Source organism: Podarcis tiliguerta (genome assembly GCF_965153285.1).
Source record: "Podarcis tiliguerta genome assembly, chromosome: 2".
Taxonomy (NCBI): Eukaryota; Metazoa; Chordata; class Lepidosauria; order Squamata; family Lacertidae; genus Podarcis; species Podarcis tiliguerta.
Window position 1 is genome coordinate 104,026,846 of NC_139535.1, and position 4,904 is coordinate 104,031,749.

At 45.5% G+C, this 4,904-nt stretch overlaps 2 long non-coding RNA genes across 2 annotated transcripts in view; both read left to right on the top strand.

Annotated features, from left to right (window-relative positions):
• LOC310671802 overlaps nt 1-4,904 on the top strand; it is a 272,660-nt gene that overhangs the window by 30,026 nt on the left and 237,730 nt on the right. The window lies entirely within an intron of this gene.
• LOC310671829 overlaps nt 1-4,904 on the top strand; it is a 91,763-nt gene that overhangs the window by 23,827 nt on the left and 63,032 nt on the right. The gene's annotated exons all lie outside the window — the stretch shown is intronic.

The window sequence follows — 4,904 nt, forward strand, 5'->3', positions numbered from 1 at the left end:
ATCTTTCCATTCCTTTGTTGCTGTTTCTTCCATCGCTTCAGATTCTCACATCTGCTATCTCCTCATCTGCACTCGTTCCTCAACTATCTCCTTGCCCTCTTCCCTTTCATTTCTCTTCTGCTGCAGAGCATTCTTGCGGTCCGATGAATGAAACATTCAGCAACGTTTTTAAATCTTGGAGGACATGCCCCAGCTTCTCTAGATCTTAGGCAGCTTCAACCACAGTGAAGCCATCTCCCCCTGCTGTGCTTCAAGTTGCATTCGCATGCTGTTGTGCACACCAAAGTTGGGGGGTGGGGTGTCTTCATCCAAAGCAGCTCCCACCGCTCAACTCCTGTTCATGAAGCTTCCATATGCACAGGGACAGTGGCTGCCTTAAATGTACACGTCTCGGCTTAACTGTGAGGGCAATGTGGCTTATATTTTCAAATTGGATGGAACCTGGTTTGAGGGAAAATATATTAAACAGCGAGGGACATGGGTGGCGCTGTGGGTTAAACCACTGTTATGTACTGAGTTGAGGACTTGCCAATCAGAAGGTCGGCGGTTCGAATCCCTGTGATGGGGTGAGCTCCCGTTGCTCGGTCCCTGCCCCTGCCAACCTAGCAGTTCGAAAGCACCTCAAAGTGCAAGGAGATAAATAGGTACCGCTCTGGCAGGAAGGTAAACGGCGTTTCCGTGCGCTGCTCTGGTTCGCCAGAAGCAGCTTAGTCATGCTGGCCACGTGACCCGGAAGCTGTACGCCAGCTCCCTCGGCCAATAAAGTGAGATGAGCGCCGCAACCCCAGAGTCGGTCACGACTGGACCTAATGGTCAGGTGTCCCTTTACCTTTACCTATATTAAACAGCAGTGTTTCTCAAGAAACTACAGGATAGAGGTGGATTGTGTGCATGGCTGGGGAAACTCAGCCAGATGGGCAGGGTATAAATAAGTTATTATTATTATTATTCAAATGGCAGCAGTAGGAGCCACTGGAGCCAGAGTAATTGGTCATGTGTACACAGCCCTAGGCTGTACCCGTGGTGGTGGTTGCTCACCTGTGTATTTTCAAATGTATTGTTGACTCTTTGCTTCTACTGCTGCTAAGCCTGGCAATCATTGCCCCTTGCCTTAGCACAAAGTGAATTGGTTGCTAGGCATGCAAATGGGTCAGAGATGAGGGTGAGGATTAGAACACTAGTTTCTGATTTCACAAAGGCACTGACATACATTCTATAATTTACCATGTCCAGGTGCCACTCAATAGGGAATGGTTCTGTTCCTAATTAATCACTGTGCTTAAGGTGTCCTCATTTTACCTTTGGGGCAGATCTAGCGAGCGGGAGCTGCCTTTTCTTCTTTTAAAAAAGGTATACATACAAATGCACTATTTTCTATTTATAACCTCCCATGAGTTTAAGGTGATGTACTTGGTTCTCCTCGCCCACTAGAATTCCCAGTATTGAGGCTTCTGCAAGAGGTTAAATCTCTAGAAAATCTCAAGTTTCTAGATGAAGTTGGATATGGATGCCTCTCTAGATAGTAAGTTCCATGTAATTGAGTTGGGCGGGGGGGGGGGTTGGAGGTTGAAAATAAAACAGGATAAAATAAAAAGTTTGTGGTCAGTTTATTAACAGAACATAACCTGCCAAAACAAACAAACAGCCTTCAACAAGATGGAACAGGGTGGGTGTGAGAAGACTGATGCCAGGCAGAGATCTTTGATGTGAGACAGGCTTCACCAACCTGGTGCCCTCCAGTGGTTTTGGATTGTGGGTTGGGGCTGATGAAAGTTGCAGTCTAGATCATCTAGAAGGCACCAGGTTGGTGTAAGGCTGGTGTAAAACAACCATGTCCCTTTCTTCAGCTGTGAAATGATGGGTGGGAAGCACTAATGTCTTCCAAGAGAAAGCTATGCTATCCCCAGTACTGATGGGGAATGAGAGGGCTCTCTCCAAAGTGAAAGGCTGTTTTCCCCATCACTCTCAGCTTTCAGATTGTACCTCTCCCACCTGAACTGGCAAAGCAGGAAAGGAGGAATTGGTCGTTATATAAGATTTGGCCCTAGGATCAAAATTTGAGATACTGTGCATTGCACAAGACTACACAGTGAGCTTCAAGCCTGAGCAGGGATTCAATAATGATGTTGTTGTTGTTGTTGATAATAATAATAATAATAATAATAATAATAATAATAATAATAATAATTTATTACTTATACCTTGCCCAACTGGCTGGGTTTCCCCAGCCACTCTGGGCGGCTTCCAACAAGAGACTAAAAACACATTAAAACATCAGTCATTAAAAATTTCCCTAAACAGGGCTGCCTTCAGATGTCTTCTAATGTCTTCTAAACATCAGATAGTTGTTTATTATCTGATGGGAGGGCATTCCACAGGGCAGGCGCCACTACCGAGAAGGCCCTCTGCCTGGTTCCCTGTAACTTGGCTTCTCGCAGTGAGGGAACCGCCAGAAGGTCCTCGGTGCTGGACCTCAGTGTCCGTGTAGAACGATGGGGGTGGAGACGCTCCTTCAGGTATACTGGGCCGAGGTCTCGGCGGCCGCTCCCAGTCACCAGTCTAGCTGCCGCATTCTGGATTAGTTGTAGTTTCCAGGTCACCTTCAAAGGTAGCCCCATGTAGAGCACATTGCTGTAGTCCAAACGGGATATAACTAGAGCATGTACCACTCTGGCAAGACAGTCCATGGGGAGGTAAGGTCTCAGCCTGTGCACCAGATGGAGCTGGTAGACAGCTGCCCTGGACACAGAATTGACTTGCGCCTCCATGGACAGCTGTGAGTCCAAAATGACTCCCAGGCTGCACACCTACTCCTTTGAGTTGAGTTCCCAGATTCCTAGTCCCAGTTGAGCTAATGAAGGATGGCATACTGTCTCACCAAAGCCTCTGCTGCAACCTGGTGGAATAGCTCCTAACAAAACACAGTTTCAGAAGAGGTGGAGCCCAAATGGCAGATGGTCCCGGCTGAGTAGGTGAATTATTATATTTGGCTAAATAGATCAAATGAGTCCAGAATACCACCCTGCATGACATTTTGGACCTGAACCCCCAAGGAAAAACTGGCCAGCTGCCAGCACAGCATCTCAACTGGCTGGTACTGCAATAGTTGCCTCAGAAACAGGGATGGTAGAGGGTGTGAGCAGCTGAATCGCTGTTGACAAGAACCTTTGCTCCATTGCCAATGCAACAAAACCCAATAAGACCCAGGGATCTTGCTGGTATGGTTTAGGGGGTTGACAGGATGCAAGATTTGCAGCACTGTAAACAGACATTGAAAGTTGGGTTGTTGGAGGTTCGGCTTCCCACAGCTCCTTTGACTAGATGGGTGAGGATACATGGGGAACAGGAGCTGACCAGCTTGCTTTAAACAAATCACTCCAAAGATTAATGAAAAGACAAGTATTTCAATTAGCCCCAGGATAGATTACTCAATGTCAGTGCCAAACCTTGGGAATTAATCATGAAATGTAAATCATGTCCCGAAATTGTGACAAGCATTTAAACAATAAATAAACCTGGCACAATTTAAAGCTTGATCGTTGAAGACAAGCCAAGTCTCTGATACATCTTGTCTTTCCCAGAAACAAATTGGTAATATTACATTAGTCAATGAATTCTGCAATGTCACTGAAATTCAAGGCTGACAACAAGCAATACAACAGAAGGTGCCTGAAAAATTGCTTCCATAGCAAGTGGGCATCTGTGCCAAGCTGTTGTCCTCCCTTCAGTACATCTGTTAGTCTGGAAAAACTGCCAGGAGTTGAGTTTATCAGAACTTGTGCAAGCCAATCATAAACCTCTGTAAATCTACTTTAATGCAACAACAGCAAAGAGTCATGTGGCACCTTAAAAGTTAACAGATTTAATGCAATGACCTTTCCTTACAAGTTGGCAGAGAGGGAAAGATTTGCTTAAGATGCACAGCATAAAGTATGCAATGGAAACTTTCTCCGATAATTTTATTCTGCATAGACTCTGGATGAAGTGTTAAATCATTCTTGATTACTTTGCAGTAGGAAAGGAAAAGCAGGATTTTTATGCATTGGCTTTCTACGGTCTTAGCTCTGTAAATTGCTGGCAGGGGTACCAACAAATAAAATATGGAGGGCAGGTAAGCCCCACCCTGCTTAATCGATCACATGATGTGGTGCATGCACACCATTTGAATGGCAATGCTCATCAGCTTTGGGGGGCCTGGCCCCCTCAAATATTTTATTGGGGGCCCCCAAAGACCCCTTTGCCTCTAGGAGTTGGCTCCTATGTGTAAAAGCATCTAAGGCTGTGTAACAACAACAACAACAACAACTTATTATTTGTACCCCGCCCATTGGCTGGGCTTCCCCAGCCACTCTGGGTGGCTTCCACAAAGACCAAAAATACACTAATATGTCATACATTAAAAACTTCCCTAAACAGGGCTGCCTTAAGATGTCTTCTGTATGTCAGGTAGTTGTTTATCTCTTTGACATCTGATGGGAGGGCGTTCCACAGGGCGGGTGCCACTACCAAGAAGGCCCTCTGCCTTGTTCCCTGAAGCTTTGCTTCTCGCAATATGTGTACACACCATACATTTAAAGCACATTTAGAGTACATCCCTCCCAAAATCCTGGGAACTGTAGTTTGTTAAGGGTGCTGGGAATTGTAGTTCTGTGAGAGGCAAGCTACAGTTTCCAAGATTCTTGGGGGCAGAATGCTTTAAACGTATGGCTTGTACAAAGCCTAATACTTAAAGCAATTCCACTGGCTTCACCTGAAAGAAACAACACATTTGTGTGCTTCATTTTGGCAGGTATTTGGGCTTCACGTTATTTGGTTGGGGGGAAAGGCCAACCTTTGCTCTCTAGGTCATTCTCCATCATACTTTGTAAACAAAAGCTCTGTTCTTGAATTCTGCAAGACTACTA